This window comes from Aethalodelphis obliquidens, unplaced genomic scaffold, assembly GCF_003676395.1.
Source record: "Aethalodelphis obliquidens isolate GAN/ISIS:26980383/991018 unplaced genomic scaffold, ASM367639v1 scaffold78, whole genome shotgun sequence".
NCBI classification, from domain to species: domain Eukaryota; kingdom Metazoa; phylum Chordata; class Mammalia; order Artiodactyla; family Delphinidae; genus Aethalodelphis; species Aethalodelphis obliquidens.
In genome coordinates, this window is record NW_020838022.1 from 6,090,324 (window position 1) to 6,117,285 (window position 26,962).

Below are 26,962 nucleotides of genomic sequence, written 5' to 3' on the forward strand. Positions count from 1 at the left end.
AGGGTGATAGAGAGGGACGGGGAAGTGTCTGTTTAGGGTGGTGAGCAAAGGCCTCTTGCATAAGATGGTACATTTGGGTAGAGACCTGAATGAAGTAAGGGAACAAGGCGTGCAGACATCTGGGAGTGTTCTAGACAGAGGGAATGGCAAGTGCAAAGGCCACGAGAATGGATCGTGCCGGGCATGTCTGAGGAACAGCATGGAAGCCAGAATGGCTGGAACAGCGTGAATAAGGAGAGTGGTAAGCAGCATCGCTGAGCCTTGGAGCAGGACCACCTTTGAAAATAAAGAAGATTGTGGACTCAGGAAGACAGGGAACTTCACTGACGTTCAACAGCCAACACAGAATAACATTTCTTGAGCATCAAGAGCTGTTGTTTATTGCATGCCTGCCGTGGGCTCATTGCCCTTAACACTCATGATGACCCTGCCAGGGAGGTAGTGTTAACCCAACTGCACACACGAAGCAACTGAGGCTAGTGATTTGTCAAAGGCCACTCAGCTAGTAGGTAGATCAGGTGCGACTGGGACCTGGGTCTGTCTGACTGCAAAGCCTGTGCCACTTCTGGTACATTTCATGATGTATCCTTATAGTTAAAAAAAAGAAAACAACAGTTATCGAATAATGCCAGAGGCTTTTTTGAGGGGTGAAATGAAACATTATCACAGATTGAATGGTTAAAGAAAACAGGTCACAGCATACAATTTAAAACTTAAAAGTACAAGACTTACCAAGAATGTAATGCCATTCGGTGTTCTAAGCAGGGCCTGGACTGAGTGAACATACGTTTTGAATGCGAAGGGATGGGGGGGTGTACATTTCCTGTGGCTGCTACAGAAAACGACCACAAACTTAGTGACTTAAAACAACAGAAATTTATTCTGTTCTGGGGGCCAGAAGCGTTGAACTTCAAGGTGTCAGGCACGGCCAAAGGCTCTAGGGGAGAATCCTTCCTTGCGTCTTCCAGCTTCTGTTGGCTTCAGACTTTCCTTGGCTTGTGGCTGCACCACTCCAGTCTCTCCCTCCGTCTTCAAATGGCTTTCTCCTCTTCTCCCTGTATCTGTGTCTTCTCATCTGTCTTATATTAGGACACGTCATTAGATTCTCCCACCCAGAGAATCCAGATGATCTCTGAACCCTTAATTACATCCGCAAAGATCCTTTTTCCAAATAAGGTCGCACTCATAGGTTCTAAAGGTTAGAGAGTAGACATATCTTTTGGGGGCCACTACAACAGTTGGTGACATAACATTAACAGATCCATAGTCCCCCCCATGACCGTCCCAACCACATTTGAGTCCCCACAGGGTTCTCCTGAACCCTGGCCCTTCTCAAATGCCTCAGACCTTACATAGGAGAAAGAGAAACAAAGTCAGACTAGGTGTGCATAAATTCTTGCTCTGAAATATTATAAAGTATAGCCAACAGGTTTGTATTTAGACAACAGTGTTCTTATCTCTCCTTCCAGGCAGCCACCGGGGTGATACTCAAAATATTGCACAACTGATCTAGCGCAGGTACCAACCCATCAGAATGGATGCCGCAGCCCATCAGGATGGTACCCACTGTAATCAACAGGCACTTCTAGGCTGGTGTCTACTGGGAGCAGTGCGGTAGTAACTAATTACTAATCCCTCACATTTAGGCAGTCACCTGGTTTTCGATGTTTTCTCATAGCATTGATACTGTTTGGTTTCCACGACGGTGCTGTGAGCATAGCAGGGCATGTTATCTCACAGACAAGTGAACAAAATCAGAGGAGTTGGTTGCCTCACCTGGGATCACTCAGCTGTGTGGGGCAGAGGCCAGCCCAGACCCCTTGTGATTCCTAGTCCAGGATTCGTTTCCCTTTACCAGGCGGTACTTGCTAGGATAGACTTAGTTTACTTTGCAATGAGCATAACGTGCATAGAAGATGAGGGCTGGATATCTCTTTTGGAAGCTGAATGGAGGAGACTGACCAGTGGCCAAAATCCAAAATGCCTTCAGGAGCTGGCAGATAAACTAAGAGCGCGACCGCCTGGGGCGGGTGGTGGGATGCACAGAGAGTGTGGTGGAACCTACATGGATCTGCAAAGCACATGCCTCCCTTAAAGGTGCTTAAAATCAGATATTTTTTATAACTCTGAGGTAGCCAAACAAAACAAATCTGTTTGTCTTATCAGCCCACAGGACACCTGTGTGTACCCTTTGATATACCAGCCATCTCAATGACAGATGACAAAACTGTGATTCAGAGAGGCCAAGTAATTCGCCCAAAGTCAAACAGCTTGTTACTGACAGCTGAGGTTAGAAAACAAACTACTGGTGACCAGTGGGGAGAGGGAAGGGGCGAGGGGCAAGAGAGGGGTAGGGGATTAAGAGGTACCAACTCCTATGTATAAAATAAATAAGCTATAAAGGAAGCAGCCGCATAGCCCAGGGAGATCAGCTCGGTGCTTTGTGACCACCTAGAGGGGTGGGATAGGGAGGGTGGGAGGGAGACGCAAGAGGGAGGGGATATGGGGATGTATGTACACGTATAGCTGATTCACTTTGTTATACAGCAGAAACTAACACACCATTGTAAAGCAATTATACTCCAATAAAGATGTTAAAATAAATAAATAAATAAATTACTGCTGAATGAAAAAAAAAGATATATTGTACAGCACAGGGAATAGAGCCAATATTTTACAATAACTTTAAATGGAGTATAATCTATAAAAATATTGAATCACTATGTTGTACACCTGAAACTAATATAATATTGTTATATATTATATATAACTATATATACTAGTTATTATATATAGAACTATATATAACTAACCCTAACTATACCTAAATAAAACATAAATTAAAAAAATGTTACAATGCTAAGAAAAAATGCGCTCTTCTCACTCTCTGCCCAGTACTCTTCCCATCCTTATTCACAGGCTGCACTTGCCCCTACAGTGCCCTGATAGGTCTATCACCCTGGGACTGTGACTCATAATCCAGGCTTTTACTATCCCTGTGACGCCATACTCCCTTGTCCTCCCAATCAAAATTCCCCAGACATTCTCCCTGTTCCCTATAGCCCTGCTCCATGTTTGGTCTAAGCTGAAAAAGGAAGGCACGCTAAGGCAGCAATGAGAGGCAATGGCTTAGGGTGAATTAGCATAGCCAGTTGGGTCAGTTGTTATGTCAGTCAAGGATAAAATCTCTTTATTGCAAGGTCATTGGGGAAGGGAATATAATAACAGCATGAAGAAGAGTTTGGGATCTCTAGTTATAGAGACCTGGGTTCAAATCATGACTGTGTGACTTTGGGAAAGTTACTTATCCTCTCTGTGCCTTAGTTTCAGCTGAAAAATGGTTATAATACTAGTCTCTTCTTCCTAGCACTACTGTGAGGATTAGACACAGTATATGCAAAGCTCTTAACACTGTGTCTGGCATTTGGTAATTCATCAGAAATGACAGATCTTGAACATAAAATCTTAGACAATAAAAAAAGATGCATCCCATGTGAGCATTCCTTGGCAGTCTAGACGGCTTCTGTGCTCCAGATCTGCCTGGGGTCAGAAAAGAGAAGGGTGAGGAGGGAGAAAAAATCCTCTGTGTCAACTGGTGTTCCTACATGTTAATGTATATAGATAGCCACCACCATCAGATTATCTTTATGTAAGCAAGAGCGTTTTCATATACTTTACCCATAAATGGGAGTTCCTTGGCAGGGCTATTTTGTGCTGGACCAAGAATAAACTCACAGGAAGAACGTAATCATGGAATAGACAAATTGGATCCAATATGCAGAATTGGGAGTGTCAGCCAGAAAACTGTAAGAGGCTAGAGATAGACTGGGAATAAAGCACAACAAGTGAAAGAAAACAGGGACAGACTCCGTAACCCCTTGTTCTGCTCAACATTTCTTATCGATAATTGGAATAAAGACTAGAGGACAGGGCTTCACTGGTGGTGCAGTGGTTGAGAGTCCGCCTGCTGATGCAGGGGACACGGGTTCGTGCCCCGGTCCGGGAGGATCCCACATGCCGCGGAGCGGCTGGGCCCATGAGCCATGGCCGCTGAGCCTGCGTGTCCGGAGCCTGTGCTCCGCGGCGGGAGAGGCCACAGCAGTGAGAGGCCTGCGTACCGCAAAAAAAAAAAAAAAAAAAAAAAAAAGACTAGAGGACAAATTCATTGAATTTGGGAGGGGCATACAGCTTGGAAGGGATGGTTAAATACCTTGCATGACAGAATTAGGTTTCAAAAAGACCCAGAAAGAAATCTGACTTCCTGGTCTAATCAAGATGGAAAAGCCCCTCTAACAACTAAAAAAAACCCTGGACATAAACCAACATATGAAGACTCTAAAAGGTGGAAAGAAGAAGGTGGACTTGGCTAGGGACCTCGGGACTTCAGGAAGGACAAGGCAGTGAGTTCTCTGGGTTTCCCTTTGCCTCCCATATATCCAGAACAGGGAGCTGGGAAAGTCTGCAACCTGGAACCACCAACAGGCACAGACAAGAAAAGCTCCTTGAGGGGCCTGCTCTCCCTACCCAAAGGGCCAGGAAAAAGGTGGCCTAACACAACAGAAAACCTTTTTGCCAACACCTGCCCCAATCCAGCTAAACACCAGTCTGTGTGTCTATGCCTCTACCCATACCACAATGAACTGATTACCGGAGCTATATAATAAGGCTTCCATTGGGCGGTAGGATGATCTCTCCCACTTCATTCTTCTTTTTCAAACTCTCCTAAGTTCTTGCGTTTCCATTTCATTTGAGTGGGTGCTTATATTATTGATTTGCGCCATTTCCTCTTTTCTAATGTATGAATTTAGTGCTGTAAATTTCCCTTCAGCACTACTGTAGTTCTGTCCCACAAATTTTAATGTGTTGTTCTTTCATTGTCATTTTGTGCAGTGTTTTATTTGATTTCCCTTGAGCCTCCTTCTTTGACCCATGGATTATTTAGAACCATGTTGCTTAGTTCCCAAGTGCTTGGAGATTTTTCTGTTATCTTTGTGTTAGTTTCTAGTTTCTAGTTGGTTTATAGTTTGATTCCACTGGGGCTGGAGAGCATACTCTGTATGACTGGAACTCTTTTAAATTTATTGAGGTTGGTTTTATGGCCAAAATAGAGTCTATCTTGATTAATGTCCCGTGGGCGCTTGAAAAGTATGTGTATTCTGCTGTTATTGGGCAGAATGTTTTATAAATGTCCATTAGATACTGTTGGTTAATGATATTGAGTTCTTCTATACCCTTGCTGATTTTTCTACCAGTTGCTGAGAGTAGGTCATTGAAGTCTCCAACTATAATTGTGGATTTTCTATTTCTCCTTTCAACTCTATCAGTTTTTGCTTCATGTACTTTGAAGCTATGTTGTTTGATGAATACACATGTATTTATTTATTTATTTTTGGCTCTGTTGGGTCTTTGTTGCTGCGCATGGACTTTCTCTAGTTGCGGTGAGCGGGGGCTACTCTTCGTTGTGGTGCACAGGCTTCTCGTTGTGGTGGCTTCTCTTGCTGTGGAGTACAGCCTCTAGGCGTGTGGCTCTGGAGCGCAGGCTCAGTAGTTGTGGCGTATGGGCTTAGTTGCTCTGGGGCATGTGGGATCTTCCTGGACCAGGGCTCAAACCCGTGTCCCCTGCATTGGCAGGCGGATTCTTAACCACTGTGCCACCAGGGAAGTCTAGACAAACTAAATTTAATACAATTATTGATATGTTAGGATTTAAGTCTGCCATATTATTGTTTTCTCTTTGTTCTGTTTCTTTTTTCTTGCTTTCTTGTGGATCACTTGAACGTTTTCTAGAATTACATTTTGAGTTATCTATATTTGAAAAATGAAGAGGATAAACTATCCTACCAACATTCTCTTTATGATGACATATGAATTATCTAGATGATACAGGCTTCCTCTCCAATGTTCCTGACTTCCTCCTGAGCCCTTCCTGGGAGAATCTTTAACATCCATATTTCTATTAACAGTCTGTTCAGGCCAATGTAGGATTTCTCTATCATGCTTTTCAAAAATTTTCCAGCCTCCACTCATTACCCACTTCCAAACTCACTTCTACATATTTGGGTATTTGTTACAGCAGCACTCTCCTGGTACAAAATCTGTATCATTAAGGTTTCAGAGTAACAGAACCAGTATGAAACATATATTGAGGTTTATTGCAAGAAATTGGCTTATACAATTGTAGGTTCTGGCTAGACAAGTCTGAAATCCACAGAGTAGACCAACAGGAAAGGCAGTCTTGGACTCTCAGTCATGAGCCAAAGCTGCTGTCCAGAGGCAGAATTTCTTCTTCAAAGAAGCGTCAGCTCTGCTCTCAAAACCTTTCACCTGATTGAATCAGGCCCACCCAGATTGTCCAGGATAATGTCCCTTACTCACAGTCAACTGATGATGCACTGTAATCACATCTACAAAATACTTCTATAGAAACATCTAGATTAGTGTTTGATTGAATAACTGGGGACTGTACCCTAGCCAGGACACATAAAACTGGCCATCACAGATGGTAAATTGCCACATTCACATTTTAAAAGTGTTTGACAGCATATACTAAAGCTAAACATATATGTCCTTTATGACCCAGCAAGTATCCTTCCAGGTTTAGACGTAGTATAAATGCATGTATCTGCCAAAAGTCATGTACAAGAATGTTCATAACAGCATTTATTTGTATTAGCTTGAAATTGGAAACAACCCAATTTTCCATCAACAGGAGAACGAATTAACAAGTTGTGGCACATTCATTTAATGAACTACTACTTAGCAACGAAAAAGAACAACCTACTACTACATGCACAGTGCAGATGAATCTCACAGACATAATGGATGAGCAAAAATAGCCATTCACAATTGAGTACATTCTGTATGATTCCATTTATATGAAGTTCAAAACCAGGCAAAACTAATCTACAGTGCTAGAAATCAGGATAGTAGCTACCTTGGGATGGGAGTTATTGACTGGAAAGAGGCACGAGGGAGCCTGTTGGTGCTGATAATGCTCTGTTTCTTGATCTGAATGGTGGTTAGAGGGATGTGTGTGTACGCGCGTGCGCACGCGCATGTGTGCACATGCGTGAAGATCAATCAAGCTGTACAATTAAGACCTATGCACTTAAATTATACCCTAATAAAAAGTTAAAATAATAAAAAGATCCAGACAGGATAGGAGAATGGGTTGAAACCAACAAAATGATCTTTAATGTCTAACAGTTTTAAAGTAGGGCATGAGGAAGACCTGGGGGCTTCAGCTGACCCCAAGTTCTGTATGAGTCAGCCATATGACATGGCAATTTTTAAAGTGCAAGTAATTTAAGCCGCTTTAGCAGATGCAAAGTCTCTGTTATATTTCATCTTGCTGGTTCCAGCCCATCATTTTCAAATCTCTTTGGATCTTAATTCTGTCATGTAAGACAAAATGGGGGTGTAGAAAGAACTCTTAACTAGGAAAATAAAGCCTTGGAATGATCTTTCTAACTAACTAAGACAACAATCTAAAGTTGAGCAAAAGTCCAATGAGTTGTTTTGTTGGTAACTGGACTTAGATTTAGAGACCAGATACAACATTTTTCAAAAGTTGTTGACAAATTTAAGAGGAACCAGAGGCCAAGAGTTAGGATGGTAATGAGAAGTAACCCTGCCATATACGGAAGAACTTGAGACAAACAACTAAGGAGGGATGTGGAAGAGTTTTCATTTTGAATATTGGAAGGGCTGGCATTTGGAAGAGGGCATATCTGTTCATGCCCAAGGGCAGAGCTAAACCTGTGGTAGGTGTGATGGTGAAACTGACTTGGGTTCTACTGTATTAAGAAGGAACCTTCTAATGCCAGGGGCTCTGCAAAAGGGGGAGAGCTGGCCATCATGGAAGAGTTTAAGCAGTTGCTAAATGACCTCGGTGTGGAGACGGTGCTCAGAGGAGTCCTGCTGCATTGTGCCTCTTTCCAGATATGAAGAAGCAAAGAATGGCACCAAGGGGAAGGAAGGTGAAATCTCAAAGAAAGGAAAATGTTGACACCTATGTTCAATCCTTACTATCCATTTGCAATCTCTTGAAAGTAGTCAGTGGGGATGCCTATGAAGGTAAAGCATCACACATTTTTAACTAGAAATGGACCAGAAATAGAAGGTAAGGTTGTTGCAACTTCCCCGAGGTGCCTCTGTAAATGACGCTAATATCAACTCCCAGCATTATGTTTTCAGGAGAGAGAGACCAGTTTCAAATGCTGTCTAGCCTCTCCAGTCCATTTACAGGACCACCCGTTAAAAACTTTGCCTTGGGGCTTCCCTGGTGGCGCAGTGGTTAAGAATCTGCCTGCCAATGCAGGAGACATGGGTTCAAGCCCTGGTCTGGGAAGATCTCACAAGCTGCAGAGCAGCTAAGCCCGTGCATCACAACTACTGAGCCTGCTCTCTAGAGCCCGCGAGCCACAACTACTGAAGCCCACAAGCCACAACTACTGAGCCCGCGAGCCACAACTACTGAAGCCTGTGTGCCTAGAGCCCGTGCTCCGCAACAGGAGAAGCCACCGCAGTGAGCAGCCCGCGCACCGCAACAAAGAGTAGCCCCCGTTCGCCGCAACTAAAGGAAGCCCGCACGCAGTAACGAAGACCCAACGCAGCCAAAAATAAAAATAAATAAATTTATAAAAACCTTGTCTTCATGAAGCAGCGTAGAAGAAAACCCTATTATGACCCTTTTTGAGGACATTCTCTTCAACCTCACTCCTCCTGCCCCTCCCAAACTAAAGTCCACCGATGTAGAAAATCCACCAGATCTTTATACTCACGATAAAGTGATTTTGCTTTCACTGTATTTAATTTAGTAGAGTTGCACCAAACATAAAGGATTATTCCAGCAAGTGTTGGTCAATCTGACCCTGTCCAGAATGCAATTCTTATTTTATTATATGGCTGCAAAAATATTGTCACAAGTGTCTGTGACTATCTATAAAGGACATAAAGTTATTAAAACACATTCTCTTACCAGAGCAGTACAAAATATTACATAAACAAATCAAGCTAGAAGCGAGCATATTTCATTTGCTTAAATAGCACGAATGAAGCCACCGAAGCAAAGCATCTGATGGGCCAGCAGGCAGCAGGGAGATAATTTCAGTGATGATATGACATGATAAGTGGCCTCTGCTGTACACAATTTTCGCTCCAGAAAATGATTCACCTCCCACTCCTATCACATTGCTCTTTCCCATTGATGCATATGTCAGTTCTGTCAGCTCTGGAGTCTGAACAGGACCAAGTTTGTCCTGTGTGCCTGGGGCTCCAAAGATGCGAACCCATGAAAGAAAAACAAACCCACAAAGCACAGCCTGCTTTTGGACATCTTCTAAAACGTAAATATTATTTGGGTCCCTTTTCTGTGTTTTCGTTGAGAGTCTAAAGATACCCATAGAATAATACTCTTTTGAGACAAGGCAGCTTGAGAGGAGGTGAGAGCAGCCATGCTGTGACCCTGTGGAAGCTAGGTTTGGAGTTCTAGCACTTACCAGATGTGTGAGTTTGAGCAATTCACTTAACTCGTCCTCATCTGCTAAATATGGATATAATACGACTTCCTAGGGTTGTTATGAAAACTAGGTAGTGCCATGCATGTAAGGTGTCTAGCCATACAGTTTGTGTCTATTAAGTGGTACTTAGTATTAGGATTCAGTCATTTAACAAGTATTTATTGAGCACCTATTTGCCCAGCACTGTTCTAGGTGCTGGGAACACAGCAGTGAATAAAGAAACCAAAGTTCCTTCATTAATAGATCTTAAATCTACTGAAGGGAAACAAACAATAAACAGAATAAATAAGTAAAATGTGTAACTTGTCAGAAGGTGATAATTACTGTGGAGAAAAACGTAGCAGGGAAAGAGAATAGGGGTAGCTGGGATTGAGTTTGGGGTTGCAGTTTTTGATGGGTGGTCACCTAAGACTGTGACATGTAAGCAAAGACCTGAAGGAAGTGAAGGAGTGAGCCAGGAGCCAGAAGGCTACCTGGGGGAAGTATGTTTCAGGCAGGTGCAATAGCAACTCCAAAGCCCTGAAACAGAAGCGTGGTGGGGGGGGGTGGTGTTCAGACAGCAGGGAGGCCAGTGTAGAGTGGTATGAACGATGGGGAGAGAAGTAGAAAATGAGGTCAGAGAAGTAATATGGACGAGATCATGTAAGGCCACGAGGGACTCCCTGACAGGGAGTAGGTGCTACATATGTAATAGGTATTCTTATATAACGCCATCATCGTCACCAGACTCAAATATTTAAAGAATCACCCATTTCTGGGTTAAAAGCTATAGAAGGCACAAGGGTGGTAGCAGAGAGATTTTTGAAATAACTAGATGAGAGATGATGGCAGTTGAGACAAGAGTAACCACAGTGGAGGTTGTGAGACACGGTCAGATTCTGGATATATTTTAAGTTAGAGCCAGCAGGATTTCCTGATTTAGTAAATGTGGGGTGTGAGTGAAAGAGAGGATTCAAAGATGACTGCAAGGTTTTGGTGCCCGAGCAACTGGAAGGAGGGGCTTGTCTTAATCTGAGCTGAAGACTATAGAGGTGGGGCACATTCCAGGAGATCAGTAGCTTGTTTTGACCATGTTAAGGTTGAGATGCCTATTAGACACCCACTGCGGGCAGGCTAAGTAGGAAGTTGGATATCCAAGTTGGATATCCCCCCCAAGAATTCAGGGGGGAGGTCCATGCTGGTGTTAGCAGTGTATGAATTGTGTTAAAAGCCATGGAACTGGAGGAGATCACCAAGGAGTAAGGATAGATAAAGAGAAAGAGGAACTGAGCCCTGGAGCACTCCAATGTTAAGAAGTCAGAGAGAAGAATAGACAAATCCATGGAGATGGAAGGCAGGTTTATGGTTGTCAGGGGCTGGAGGTAGGGATGGAGAGTGACTGTTAATGGATAACGGGTTACTTTTGGGGGTGATGAAAATGTTCTGGAATGAGATCATTGTGATGATTGCCAACTCTGTGACTCTCCTATAAACCACTTAACTGTACACTATAAAAGGGTAAATTTTATGGTATGTGAATTATATCTCACTTAAAAAAAAAGAAGTTGGAAAGAAGAGGAGGACTCAACAAGGGAGACTGAGGAGAGGTCAGTGAGGTAGAAAGAAAACCAGGAGAGTGGACTGTCCTGTAAAGAAAGAGAAAAAAAGTTTCAACAGAAGTGTTACCAAATGCTGCTCAGACTTAACCTAGGTTGCAGTTACATCAATGGATTTAGCATCATGAAGGTCACTGATGATCTTGAGAAGAGCCATTTAGGTGGAATGGTGGGGGTGAAGCCTTGACTGGAGTGAGATGGGGAAACAAACCCATTGGTCACTGTTGGAGGATGCCAGGGATCCAACTCATTATTTTGAAAACTGGAAAATAGAAAGAATCAAGCATCCTTCCTGCCTTTCTAGGAAAATGGTACCACTATAAAACCATGTGAGGGGGCATTTCTCTTTATAGAAGTATTTCTAGCTAATAAGTGAAGATGGGATGATAGAATTCTAATATCACCACGTTGCAATCCTCAGTGTAAACCTGTGCATTAGATTAGCAATACTAGCAATAGCTGCTAAAATCACACCAGGAGGCATTATCATACTTCCGTACCTCCTAATGGAGGCACATGCCACCACCAATGAAATGGTCTTGCTTTTTTTAAAAAAAATCAAACTAAATCTGGTTAAACCTCTAGATTCGACTACCAATGTACAGAAAACACAGGAGACAAAGGAGCATGTTAAATGAAACTACAGGGATGCAGCCAGTGAATTAGAGAATGTGGGGAATTCTACAGGATAAACAACAAGTTCTTTCCAACAAATAAATTCTAAGGGCAAAAAAAGAGATGGAAGTGGAACACTGACAACACAAAATTCTGGCAAGGATTTGGAGAAGCAGGGACTCTCATTCATTGCTGGTGGGAGTATAAAATTGTACAGCCACTTTGGAAGACAGTTTGGTGGTTTCTTACAAAACTAAACACACTCTTACCATATGATCCAACAATCACACTCCTTGGTATTTACCCGAGGGAGCTAAAAACTTATGTCATGTAAAAATCTGCACATGGACATTTATAGCAGCCTTATTCATAATTGGCAAAACTTGGAAGCAACCAAGATGTCTTTCAATAGGTGAGTGGATAAATAAACTGTGGTACATCCAGAAAATGGAATATTATTCAGCACTTAAAAAGAAATGAGCTATCAAGCCATGAAAAGACATGAAAGAACCTTAAATGCATATTAAGTGAAAGAAGCCATTCTTTAAAAAGCTACATACTGTCTGATTCCAACTCTATGACATTCTAGAAAAAGCAAAACTATGGAGACAGTGAAAAGATCAGTGGTTGCCAGGGGTTGGGGCAGGGAGTGACGAATAGGCAGAACACAGAAAATTTTTAGGGCAGCGAAAATACTCTGTATGATACTATAATGATGGATACATGTCATACATTTGCCCAAATCCATAGAATGTGTCACACGAAGAATGAACCCTAATGTAAACTATAGACTGTGGTTGATAACGATGTGTCAGTATTCATTTATCAGTTGTAATAAATGTCCCACTCTGGTAGGGATGTTAATAAGGGAGGCTATGCATGTGTGGGTGCAGGAGGTATATGGGAGATCTCTGTGTGTTCCTCTTAATTTGGCTGTGAACCCAGAGCTGCTGTAAAAACATAGTCTTTAAAAAAAATCTAGTAGAAGAATCTCAATATATTGCTTTATACCTTTCTGGATCTATGACGTCTAGAAATTTTTGCTGATACAACTGGAATTCTTATTGTATATCCAGGAAGTCTCGTAGCTTTCATGGAATTACATTTCTAAGGAATTCTCAAGATTAGATTTTTATTACAATGTTTTTCTATTCCTCTTGGACACTAGAACTGATCCACTGTTCAATGGAGGACTCCTTTGGTCTTAACTTTGTATGGTTTCCATTTCCACTGCCCTCTACAATTCTGTGCCTTCCTTGCTAACCATCTTTCTGCCTCTTTTCCATATGTGTATGATAAATTAATGAGGAAGAGACAGACAGATAGACAGACAGACACACACACAGGAATATGAATGGGAGGAGGGAATTTGGAGGCAGTGAGTATAGACAACTCTTTTAAGGAGCTTTAGCATGAAAGGAAAGAGAAAAATGAAAAATGGGGCAGTTGCTAGAGAAGGAAGTGAGTCAAGAGACATGTTTGTTCACTGAAGGGAATGATGTGGTAGAGCAGAAAAAATGGCTGACTTAGAAGAGAGAGGGGGGAATTGTTATAGCTACATCCTTGAATAGGTAATAGGGGGGTGGAGATCTAGTGAGGAATTGGAAAAGTTGCCCTTAGGTAGAAAACACACCTTTTCCAATGTAACAGATTTGGTTGTGGGAGCTTTGGGAAGTTCTTTTTATCTTCTGCTCACTTATTTTCTCAATAAAATAGGAAACTAGATCACTTACTGAGAGTGAAAATGGGGGAAGAGGTGTCAGAGGCTTTAGGAGAGAGGAGTAGATGTGACGTGGTCTTCCACACGAGTTGGACAGTGAATGTCTAGGAAAATAGTTTGGTTGCCAGGCAACTCCAAGGATCCACTTGTGGCTATTAGTCATGAATTTAAAGTGAGAACAGATAGTGTGGTTTTGTATTTTCCTTCAGCCACAGTTCAGCTGCAGGTGCAGAGCAGGGAGAGAGGTGAACTTAACCAGGTTTGGGGTTTTGCCAAGTAAGTATGCAGATGTGAGAAGGGCATTAAGTTGGGGCATACACAAGGGAGTGATTACAATGACTGAGTATGGAGTGCAGGCTCAGTAAGGAGGGGACAGAAGACATCAAGGGGGTAAGGTATGGTGAAAAGGTAGTAGGATCAATGGATGGGAAGTCTCATGGGGTCAAAAGATAGTTGGGAGTGAGCTGGACAGATAGGAGATGCTGGTCCCCCATCTAGCCTTGCAGTGAGACATTGAAAGTTTTGGTAGAAAAATTGGTAATGGCCAGGTCTAGGGTATGAATTGAGTGGCTGAGGTGAGGCTGAGGGAGAACAAGATCATTGGAGGAAAGGATGTCAAGGGACTGAGAGGCTGGAGTGGGTACTGAAGTAGCGGTGGTGTTATTAGTGGAAGAGGTCGTGGCTGTGATGGCAGCCCAAGCAGACATCATTGCTATTGGGAGGAAGGGGACAAGCGCAGCTCTGTAGGGAGTTCCAATGTCTCCCCTTCTGGGAGCTCTTTGACTCTTGTGGTTAAATGAGCCTCTCTCACACCTCTCCCCTCCCCTTCCCGTCACCCATGCATCCCATTACTCTATTTTGTTTTCTTTAATGCACTCATCGCTGTCTGAAAAGATCATGCTTCTTTAGTTATCTTCTTCCCCCTTATTGTCTGCCTTTTCCACTAGAATCCAAGCTCCATGAATTTGTCTTTTCCAGTGCTTTATCCTCAGGGCCCATACAATGCACTTAATAACCGGCAGTTAGAAAATAATGAAAGAGAAGAATGAATGAGTTTGATCATGAGTGTGCTGCCTTCTCAGCATACAGGAGGGCCCTTTACGAAGCCTTTGAAGAGTGGGGTGAACAGGATGCATTCAGGGGAGGGGAAGCCTGTGTCAGCTGGTGATGAGGGTTTCTGTGAAGGGGGTTCCTGCGAAGCGTGGAGGACCAGTGAGGAGTCCTCAATTTCTGTAAAGTGTGGCCACTATTTTTTCCCTTCAGGAGAGTGTAGGCTGTTACATGTTGAGTAAATAAATACAGAATTCATGCGAGTGACTCGCCGTGCACAGCCCACTGTGGGTTCAAGCTGAGTTGTTCCCAGCCAGCAGAGGAGTAACTCGATCTTGGGCTGCCCTCCAACTGCAAAATATTGCCTTTCCTCCGGGGCTCTATCTCCATCTTTTCGCATCCCGTTCTTTTTTATCTCCACTGGCGCCAGTCAGGCTCCACCTCCCCTCGCCTCTACTGAAATAGGCCTGGTCAAGAACACCAGTGACCTCCTGTACCCAGTCATTCCATCGTTTCTGCCTCAATGCTCGGCGGCAGGGTGAGACACATCGACAGCTCTCCCCTCCCTGGAACATTTTCTTCTCTCAGCTGCCGTGAAGATAACCTGGGGTTTCCCGCTATCTCACCAGCTACTCCTGCTCCGCTGCTTGAACTCCCAACGTGGCCGTGAGGGTCTCAGGGCTCAGTCTGTGGTCTTCTTTTCTCTGTCTTCATCCTGCTTCCGGCTATTTCCCTTGGCTTTGCCTCTCCGCTCCCATGGCCTCCGCTGCCAAGACTCCCATCCATCTCCTGACAGCTCTTCCTAGCCAGGACTCTTCTCTGGGCTCTGGACTTCAGTATTTCTGTCCGCCTACTAGACATCGCCTCAAACCCAAATGTCCAGAACAGAGCGCCCTCACCAAATCTCCTCCTCTGTGTCACTCATCTCTTTAAATGGCATCAGCACAGACCCAGTGGCTCTGGCCAAAAACCTGGGCGACATCACCGATTCCTCTTTCTCTTTCACTCACCTCCAGTTACAAATCCCTCATCAAGGCCTGTCGGTCTTACCTTCTAAATAGCTCATGACATGTCTTTGTCTCCACCCATCACCCCATCCAAGCCAGCATCCCCTCCCACCTGGATGGCAGGACTCATGTCCTGACTGATCTTCCTGCCTCTGCTCTTTGCTCCCCCACTGCAGCCAGATCAATAATCTTTTCAAAACATAAATTGGATTATGTCTCTCCCCCACTCAATACCGTGTAATGGTTCTTCCATTGTCATCAGAATACAAATCCCCAATCCATGACATGCCCGTGTTGACCTCTCTGGTCTCCCCTGCATGACTCCTTCCCCTTCCTTAAACTCTGAACTTCTCTTGGTCCCTCAGATGTGCATGGTGAGCACGGGCCCTTCACATGTGTTTCCCCTCTTCTCCGCTATTCACCTTCACCCTGTTGACCTGGATAACTTCTCATCTTTCATGTCACAGCTCAAATGCCACTTCCTCCAGGAAGCCCACTCTGACCCTCACGCTCAGCCCTCGGGGTCCTTGCTCGATGTTTCCAGAGCTCTCTACATACTCTTCGTGTCATAGCGTCGATCTGACTGCGTTGTAACTGCTGACTTTCTGTCTCTCCATCTAGACTAGAAGCTCTGGAGGGCAGGGACCTCTTGTCTTTTGTTCCCCTCCGGATGCCATGTGTCGAGCTCATAGTAGGCTCTTTGCACCAGCTTATCCTTATACTGGAATATTCCTCACCAGCATCTTTAAAAGTCTGGCTGCTCATCTTTCAGATCTCAGGTCAAAGGTCGTCTCCTCACGGATGCTAGCCCTGACCACCGATCAGAGCTAGTTATCCACTCACTATCACATCACCCTACTTCCATTCTCTGCACTGCACTTGCCACTGCTGGATATTTTCCTTGCCTGTGTGTTTATTTTTTATCTGTTCATGGCCTATCTTCCCCAGCAGGAATGTACACTCCATGGGATCGGGGACCTTGTCCAGTTTTGCCCCACATTATAACATAGCACCTAGGTTAAAGCTTGGCATGTGGTAGGATGAATGTGGGATGAATATATGTTGGATGAATTGAATGAGTGAACCAATGAATGAATGAATCAATCAATCAATTAATCAAATATAACTCTCAGAGGAGAGCTGGCAGTTCTCAAGTGGAAGCTGTAAACTAAGTGAGGAGCTTGTGAAGCCTGCTTCACAAGCTGGGGCCTAAGATGGTCATCGGTGGATGCCTAAGGACCGTGGCCAACATTCGCCCAGCATGAATGGCTTCTGGAACTCATGAGAGAAGGACAATTGGGAAGGTTCTGTTTTTAAATTTCCAAATGGGGCAGACCTTTGGTATGGCAAGAAGAAAAAATAGCCCCCAATGTCTCTCCCCACCATGGCTTCCTAAAGGAAGGGGCTGGCAGAGGGTGGCTTCTCAGAACTTCTGATGGGTGATGGAGGCTGGTTAATTGGTAACAAGTAAGGCCTGGGACACAGATGTCACACGAACACTCATGAAAACCAGTTTACCATTGGCTAGACCCAGGGCAGGACGGAGCTTTTGAACAGTCTCAGCTTTGCTGGAGGGCAGTGAAGAGACATACTGGCCAACAGTCCCTGCATTCCATTGCTGCCCTGCCTCTCCCCATCCCCTACCCTCACATCCTCCGCCCCTAGTCCTCCAACAGCAAGAACAGAAAGGCATCACTCCACCTCCAGAAGCTCTGGTCTCAGGAACTCATCCAACTTTACTAAATCGAGCTCTTCGCTTCTGTGAATACTAAGAAGCGAACCTAAATGAGCCCTTTCCAACAGAACTTCTCCCTTGCTCAGCATCAAAATCGAGGTTCTGAGCTTTCCAACAAACATTTCTGAAGCCACCCTCTTTCTTTTTTAAAAACTGAAAACTACACAGCTCTCTCGCAAAGAGCCCTCCTCCCCACTCCCCCTTTGGTGGCCAGCCATGCCAGTTTGGACACCTCCCAAGGACCAGACTTTTTATGAACAAAGTGCAAGTTCCCCCAAATGCTGCCTGATTGATGGAAGTCCTGTGGGATTCGACCCTTAGAGGATTGACACTCAAAGGCTGCTTGATTATTAAGTACCTCCAGAATAGACACTAAGGCCCCCAATATAAGACCAAACTCCCTGAAGTCCCATTTGCTTGCTGTTTCACATATTGCTGTAGGCAATTCCACACCTTATGTGCCCTCTGGTCCAAGGGGACCCTGTGTGGTGTTGCTCAAATAATAGAAGACATAATTCCTACCCTTAAAGGGGTCCAGCGGGGCCAGATAATCATACGTGCCAAGGACATACGTGTTAATGAAGACACTTGTAGTACAGACGCATATGGCGTGACCAGCATTCTCTCTTTGCGCCACCTCTGGTGAGTGGGCTGAGCTCTCAGCTGTCCTTTGGGCCCCATGACACAAAAGAGCTGACTCCAGGACATCAGGATCAGGCCGCACCCCGCATCCAGGGCTAGTGATAACAGCTCAAGTTTAAATTCTGGTCCCCGGAACAAGAAAATCTCAGAAGATCCAAAGAGCCTCCCAACCCAAACTACCCCCCAGTGGAGTGTCTGTTAACTGAGTCAACTGGAAATGACCAGCCTTCCCCCTGAGGCCGGGGTGAAGGCTGTGAACCTAGGAGCACAGGGAGGAATTTACACTTGTGGCTCCAGCCTCATCCTCCTTGCTTCTTTTTTTTTCTTAATTTATTTTATTGAAGTAGAGTTGATTTACAGTGTTGTGTTAATGTCTGCTGTACAGCAAAGTGATTCAGTTATACCTATATATTTTTTCCTATTCTTCTCCATTATGGTTTATCACAGGATATTGAATATAGTTCCCTGTGCTGTACAGTAGGACCTTGTTGTTTATCCATTCTATATACAATAGTTTGCATCTGCTAACCCCAAACTCCCAGTCCATCCCTCCCCCACCCCTCCCTCACCCTTGGCAACCACAAGTCTGTTCTCTGTGACTGTGTTTCTGTTTTGTAGATAAGTTCATTTGTGTCATATTTTAGATTCCACATATAAGCGATATAATATGGTATTCGTCTTTCTCTGTCTGATTCACTTCACTTAGTATGATAATCTCCAGGTCCATCCATGTTGCCGCAAATGGCATTATTTCATTCCTTTTTTATGGCTGAGTAGTATCCCATTGTATATATGTGCCACATGTCCTTTATCCATTCCTCTTTTGATGGACACTTAGGTTGCTTCCATGTCTTGGCTATTGTGAATAGTGCTGCTATGAACATAGGGGTGCAGGTATGTTTTTGAATTAGAGTTTTGTCAGGAGATATGCCCAGTAGTGGGATTGCTGGGTCATATGGTAATTCTATTTTTAGTTTTCTGAGGAACCTCCATACTGTTCTCCATAGTGGCTGCACCAGCTTCCATTCCCACCAACAGTGCACCTCTTCGCTTCTTAGTAATCCACTTGATCACACTCCATCACGCAAGCGCATTTACTTTAATGGGAGGTAGAAGTACAGACACGGAGCTGAGGAACTCCCCTCAAAGGACGGCGCCTGAGACTCTGGCAGCGCAGAAATCAGCAAAGCCACTGTGAGCTCAGGAAATGTAGACATTTTGTGTGGGAGGCGGTGGCTCTTGGAAAAACAAAAAAAGAAAGAAAGGACAACCACAGAAAAAGCAACTTGCTGAACTGGTTATCTTTTTGCTTCAGGGCTGGCCACACAATATCCCTGTCACAGAATGAGTTTAAAGGAAAATGAGAAAGCATTTCATGGTCTGCAGAAACCACCAAACTCTAGCCCTGCCCCGGCACAGCAGCCCAGAGCACACAGCACTCTGGGAGACAAGAGGGACCACCAAAGGCTGCCATGCCCACTGTCTCCACTCTCTCCCAGCATCCCACATCCTGGCCCCCAGGGGACTCTTTCCCATCCAGACTTGGCTGTGAGACATGGAACTGGGCAAAGGACTCCCTCAGCCCTTAGCCCAGGCTGTTTTTAGCCGAATGGGTCCAATGCACCAAGCCACAGTAAAATCCACTGCCAGCAGCCGTAAAGAGATGGGGAAATGCGGGGCGGATGGGAAAGGCCTCTGAAGTAGAGAAGCAGTCCCTAAATAGGGAGGAGAAAGCCACATGCTGAGGGGTCATTTTCTGAGAAATCAAATGGGCCAAGTGCAGAAAACATGCAGCAAAATCCCCCAAAGTGTTTGTAAAATATAACCTCGACTCTCAATTCCTTGGGTGAGGCAAACTTGCCTGTGAAGAATTCGTGTGCGGAGCACCTTTTAGGAAATGACCTTCAGACCCTGCAGCCAATTTCTTGGGATAATCTGAGTGCTAGATGGAATTTTTTAAACACCCGGTCAACATTTGATCCATGGCCACGAGGCACATATTCCAACAAGGCTGTGCTAGCTTTGGGTCCCAATAAAGAAGGTGAAAGGGGTTTTCTCAGGTGTCACATAACTTTCCTCTAAGAGCGCCCCCGTGAGGTCACGCACGCTGGCAGCAGCATCGGCAGCAGTGTGCAATGTCCCGAGCCTCTTGGAAGGGCAACACTCAGTTAATGAACATAAAAGTTCTGATGTCATTGAAGAAATATGAAAGCTCTGATATGCTTGTTAAAAATCAATCTCTACTTTTTTGTGGTGCCAGGTGTTTGGGGAGGACGGGCAGGGGATGGGGGAGGCCACTAAAGTCACATGCTCTTGTCTTGAGGGGGAGACTTTCTCCATAAGGGCCAGATAGTGGATATTTTTGGCTTCATGGGCCCTGTGGGCTCTGTCACACAGGCTCAATCCTGCCTTTGTGGTGCGAAAGCAGCCGCAGACCATATGCAAACCAATGAGCATGGCTAAGTGCCAATAAAACTTTATTTGCAAAAGCAGCCTGGGCCCGATTGGCTCTGTGGGCTGGATTTGGCCTGCAGTCCATACCTGGTGACCCCTGCCCTCTGCTAAGCAAATGCTCATTTGCAGATTTCTTCTTGTTCAGCATCTCCAAACTTGCTGAAAGGTAAAGGGACAAGCTGCGATCCCTAGACGCCTATAATCACTTCTCTTCAACCATTCTCAGTTTAATCCCATGATGTCATTCTGAAATGCAGTGGGTCATTGACAGGGTCACATTACTCAGAGAAAAACAGGATGCTCGACACCTAAAATATTCAGAACAAGCCCCGAGCTCATCGCTGCAAAAATGCTCTTATATAATGGGAAGCAAGGGAAAAGGGAAGGGAGCCATGGGCGGCTGCCACTGCCCCCACCCCAGAGCACATAGCCCCTTGCAGCTGTCACTCCAGTGGCCAGATGACTTCATTTCAGCTTTCCCCTGCCCCAAATAAAGGGGGTAATAATCTCTCACTTGGGAGAAATACCATATGGTAGATGCTTTGAAAAGTTGTAAGAAAAGTAGAAATTACTTAGGGGGAAAAAGCTACTTCCAAAAGCATGAAATTTGTCTAGAAAAGGATCAGGCAGTTTCTTTGAAATACCATAGCTTCCTAGAAAATCGAGTCTAAAGCAGTGGATTAGGTAACAAGAGGGGCATTATCAAGGCAAATTGATGGGGAGATCTCTTTCTTGTGTTTACATACCTTTAGTACAGCCCAAATCCCCAACACTTATTCGCAAAGCCCTCCCGTGACCTGCTCCCGCTGGAATCTCCAACCTCAAGGCCCACCACTCTCTATCTTGTACTCCAGACTCAAAAATACATGACACAGTGACTTCTAATTCCCCAAAGGCTCAGGGCCATGTGGTTTCATGTCTCTGGGCCTTTGCTCATGGGGTTCCTTGTTCTAGGAGGCCCTTCCTGCCCTTCAAAATTCAGCCTCCTTATATGTACAAAATAAATAAGCTACAAGGATATATTGTACGGCACAGGGAATACAGCCAATGTTTTATAGTAATTTTAAATGGAGGATAATCTACAAAAATATTGAAGCACTGTTTTGTACACCCAAAACTAACATAATATTGTAAATCAACTACACTTTAATGAAAAAAGTGAAAATTCAGCCTCCTTTGTCTGTTCCCTGACCCTCCCAAATATGTTCGGCACCCCGTCTGCTGTGCTACTTAGGGCTCTTTTGTACATATTTCTCCCATGGTATTTACCACACTGTTGAGTCATTTGTTCGATTAAATGACTGATTTCTTCCACCAGATCAAGAGCTCCTTGCTGTCTGATACATCTCTGGATCTCCAGAGCCTAGACAGTGCTGGGTTCGTGGGAAAGAGCTCCATATTGCCCAGGTGTTCTCCTTTGAACCACAGCTATATTTTCCAGGGCTTGCTTAAGTTACGGCTCCAGGTTAAGGTCTCTAGAACACAACAATCTGTAGTCCTGGGTTCCTCAGTGTGAAGCTCCAGTCAAGTGAGTCATTGGCATAGTTCCTTCATGAACTTTAACCCAACTCTTCCAGTCCAATTACTGAGAGTCTCCCAGACATCTCCTTCTTATCCTTCGGGTCTCACCCTCAATGTCTCCTCTTCTGAGAGGCTATCCCTGGACCCACAGTCTCGGGTAGGTCTCCCCATTAGTCTGTCTTGGCTCACCGTTCTTTGGCTTTATGTCACTCATCACAATCTGTAACGATTTGTGATATTTCTTTCTTTGTTTATGGTCTGCCTCTCCCACTAAAGGGTTAGCTCCACGAGGGGCAATGCTATTCAGTGTTGTAGCCCTGGCCTAGAACAGGACTTGGCATTTAGTTGGCATTTAATAAATACCTGTTGAATGAATGAATGCCGTGAGGTCTGAGTAACATAATACACCTCGAATGTCCCACACGTCACCATCGCCTAGAGGCGTGCCGTAAATGTTTCTTATCGACATCTCTTCAAACACACTAATCCCAGGAAACAGCTAGGATAACGAAGCGGCATTTCCCCCATTACACGGCTTGCAAAAATGCTTCCCTCTGTGTACAGACAAATGAGAAGGGAGATGAAAGCCAGAAAGAAGGCAGTTGTCATCTTTCCTGGACAAATAAGATGTGTGCAGAAGTTGACAGCGTTCATGTTTCCTGCAAGGGCAGCAGAAGTTAAATTCCCCACAGCTTAAGCAACTGGGAAAACCAGAAATGTTCACACATCACCTTAAAAGTGGGTCTGACCATACTGCAGAGGGAGACAAGCCCGGAGATTATGCCCATATAAGGCCCTGCAGGCCGCTCCCAGGGGAGCCTGAGATAATTTGGCGCCTCTCAGCAAAGACCAGCAGGACTGCTCTCAGGGCTTTGCTCACCAAGAACCCCAGATCTGCCGTCTCCATTTTCATCTAAACATTTGAGGAAAATTCTATTACTACCCTAAACATTTCAGGCCTCACAGACTTTGAAGGAAGGGCTGAAAATAAATCAAATGCGGCCACGGTGGACATGCTCGCTTGAGGCTCCCTGAGCTGCTAGGAGGCTGGGGTGGGAGGCCAGGGCTCTGGAAGCCACCTGAGTTCAGACAAGGGCTAAGAGCTGCTTCCTTTTCTGCCAGTGACCTATAAGGCCAGGGGATTGGCAAACTCTTCCTGTAAAGAGCCAGATGGCGTTTTTGACTTTGTTAAGGCCTCCGTCATAACTCCTGAACTCTGCCGTTGGGAGTGGAAAAGTCTTAGACCATAGATAAATGAATGTGTGTGGCAGTGTCTCAATAAAACTGTACAGATGGACACCGAGATTTGAACCTCATATAATTTTCGCATGTCATGAAATAGTCTGCTTTTGATTTTTCTCAACCATTTAAAAATGTAAAAGCCATTCTTAGCTCTCAGGCAATATAAAAACAGGCAGGCGGTGGGCCCAATTTGGACTCAGGGCTGCAGCGGACTGCCCCCGGAAGCAGGCAGCCACGCACAAGGAACACAGCCTCAGGCATCTGGTCTCACTTGGATGTTTCAAGCTTACCTCTGCCACTTTCTGGCTAGGTGACCTGGAGCAAGTCGGTGGAATCTGAGCCTCAGTTTTCCGCATCTGTGTAGACTTCCCTGTCAGCTGTGGAATGAGGATTTGAAGAGGTAAGGAATGGGGAGCACTCAGCATAGCTCTTGGCACATAGTAAGCACTCAGTAAATGTTAGCTACTGTTATCTGAAACGCCCTTTGCTTGGAGCCGGGGTTCTCCCTTCAGATAACCCAAGTGCCTAGCACAGTGTCTGGAATGCGGTAGAGGCTCAGGAATTGTTTGCTGAATGAATGGAACTCAACTGAAATGTAGCAGCTGACATTAACTAACTAACTAGCTAGTTAGCTAGTCGCTAACTAGCTGCCCGGGCTGTCGAGTTTCAGCCTGTCTCACTTCCAGACGTTTAGTTTTGGCCCAGTGTCCTGGTTGGGTCATCACTGGGGACAAACGGTTGGTAGCTGCTCAATAATCACTCGACAGATGAATGAATGAATGAACAGCTACTGCCTAAGCCACGCCTTACGGTGTTTGAAGTCCAAGAAAAGAGATTCCCTTCTCCCCTCCCCCACCATCCCTGGGGCTCCCGATGTTGCGAGGGGTCATGAGGATGCGGGGGACCCCTCTGAAAGTCTGCTTGGGGAGGCGGTAGGTCATTGTAGGGCGCTACCTGTTTGCCTTCTTCTCTTGCCTCCCTCGGCTGGCCCCCCACGGGGGCTACTGGCCTGCCTACCACCTGCCTCTCTAGGAGACGTGGCTCTCACACAAACTGTTTGGGGCTTTTTCAAGGCAAATTGCTCTCTGCATCTGCATCCTCATCCAGAGGGGCCTTGTTCCAGCTGCTAAGGTAAAAGAGGGGTTAGCCAGTGATTCAGGCCCATGTGCTTCATGGGGGGAAGCCATTTATTTTTCTATAAACAGCATATGGTGCTCATCTACCCCTCCCAAGGAGGCTGTGGGGATTCCTGGCACGTGGGTGATTTTAAGTTTCAAAGATTCTCCTGGGTCCTGGTTAAAAAAAAAAAAACTGCAGAAAAGACGGAAAAGGAAATTATCTTGAGCAGTCCCTAAACCACGAAGAGCATCACGGGTGGATTGGAGGCTCCAGCACAGGCCTCCCTGGAGACAGGAAGGCCCTGGTGAGGCCCAGCCAGGCTGATACGGTGCTGGTTTTCCGGCCGGAGAAGCAGCGTGGGCATCAATGAGCGCATTTTTTAATGATACGGCGACCACCGAGAAGAGGCCTGTGGGCTACGTGAGCACTGACGAGACCTTTAAAAGCTTCCAGCTTTCCTCTAGAGGAAGTCTTGACTTGGCTCCGGCTACAAATACTGTCAACCACATCATAGCTGTTTCACAAAAGCACTCAGAAAATGGAAAATGTGAAGGGCATTTGTGGGAACCAACAAGGAGCCAAACACAAGCACGGCATCACTTTTCCCACCACCCAAGGAGCCACCTTCCCGAACCTCAAAGAGGCAGAAAGGGGAGTCAGGGGCCTCATGCCCGTTGAGCTGGTGAGCTCCGGAAGGCCCACGAGGGTCGGCATCTCAGAGCCTCCTTTGGACCTCTGAGCCCATGGCACCAGCCATCTCTTCCGATTAAGAGTAGAGATAATATCCGTAACAGCCACCACGGATAGAGTGGTCACTGTTCCCAGGCACTGGAACTAAGCAGCCCTGTGACCTCGGACATTCACTGAACCTCTTCTAGCCTCAATTTCTTGCTTACCTGTAAAAGAGACACAATAATAGCTCTTACACCAGAGGATGCTTGTGAAGATTCAGCAAAGCAATGCGTGGGAAGGGCTTAACCCTGTCCCTGGCCCATACGAGGTACTCAATAAGCGGCAACTGTTATTATTACTATTCCATGTGAAAAGTATCAAATGATTAGGATCAAAGAGGGAAACGAGAATGGTCTTAACTCTGCCTTCTGTCTCCCCTCACCCTCACTCTTCTCACCTTACCCTAGCTCTTTAACACAGACCCTATCCATTTTCTCCCTATCCCCAGAAGGGCAGCCGGGACGAGGACTGACCTGACCGTCGAAAAGCATGAGCTAATCACTCACAGGTCTGGGTGCCCGTCAACCGCCACTCTGAGCAGACTGCCTCTTTCTTCCTCCTGGCCAGGTCCATTTTCTGCAGTTTACATCTCCTTGACAATGCCACTTTGGACTGGTTCCACAGGACAACGCACGAGGCACGCCCTGGCAATGTGAAAAGGCGTCAGTTGGCTATCTTGCCAGACTGTGTAGCTGTGAATCAGAAATACCAAGGCATCTGAAAGCAAAAGCCACACCTTCTGTGATGGCCACCAAAAATAATGCCCCCAAAGGTATTTTTTCCCCTTCCTCTTCTGAGTGTAAAGCAGAAGAGAGGGAAAAAGAAAAAATGAGTGGCAGCAACCAGTCCTATGAAGAGAATGTTTCATCTTGGTTCGTGCATTTGTTCATTCATGGCATTCTTAGTGTCTCCTCTTGGCTGACTAATATGCCACAGGTATGGGGAAAATGAGACGAATAAGACAACGGTGCCTGGGCCCGAGGGGTGCACCATCTACTGGGGGAGATGGACAAAATAAATGAGCAATTGTCATATGGTGTGGAAAGTTCTCTGCTGTTGGGCCCCAGAGGAACGGGCACTGAACTCATCCTGGGAGTATGTTTGTTTTAGTCTGAGAACAAGCCAGCGACAACAACAAAAAATAGGCTTTGATGAAAACAAATGGAACTCAGCAGCCAGGAAACCAAATACAGAGGGCACAGGGCCTGCAAAGGCAGCTCTGGATCTTCTTCCTCTGGGTCATGGTGATTCTGCTGCTATTTCTTGTCCATTCCTGAGCCTGCTGATTGGGCTCTTGCCTCCAACCCTCAAGAAAGAGTTAATCCTTAAGAAAATGCTCACAATATTGTTTTAATTGAAGTATAGTTGATGTACGATGTTTTAGGTATACAGCAAAGTGATTCAGTTATACATATATATTCTCTTTCGGATTCCTTTCCATTATAGGTTATTACAGGATATTGAATATAGTTCCCTGTGCTATACAGTAGGACCCTGTTTATCTATTTTATATATAGTGGTGTGTATCTGTTAATCGCCAATTCTTAGTTTATCCCTCCCCCACCCCCTTTCCCCTTTGGTAACCATAAGTTTGTTTTCTATGTCTGTGAGTCTATTTCTGTTTTGTAAATAAGTTTATTTGTATCACTTTAAAAAATTCTACATATAACTGGTATCATATGATATTTGTCCTTCTCTGATTTACTTCACTTAGGATGATAATCTCTAGGTCCATCCATGTTGCTGCAAATGGCATTATTTCATTCTTTTTTACGGCTGAGTAATATTCCAGTGTGTGTGTGTGTGTGTGTGTGTATGTGTATATATATATACACATACATACATACCACATCTTTTTTTTAACATCTTTATTGGAGTATAATTGCTTTACAATGGTGTGTTAGTTGCTGCTTTATAACAAAGTGAATCAGCTATACATATACATATATCCCCATATCTCCTCCCTCTTGCGTCTCCCTCCTACCCTCCCTATCCCACCCCTCTAGGTG

General features: G+C 45.0%; 1 long non-coding RNA gene across 1 annotated transcript; it reads right to left on the reverse strand.

The window, feature by feature from the left end:
• Window positions 1–801: 801 nt before the first annotated feature.
• On the reverse strand, window positions 802–25,719 carry LOC113612510 (uncharacterized). The gene is made up of 3 exons (XR_003429866.1): window positions 25,427–25,719; window positions 23,393–23,479; window positions 802–1,079 (listed from the first exon to the last, which is right to left on the reverse strand). It is a non-coding gene; the product is annotated as an uncharacterized LOC113612510 (long non-coding RNA).
• Between the last annotated feature and the right edge of the window lie 1,243 nt (window positions 25,720–26,962).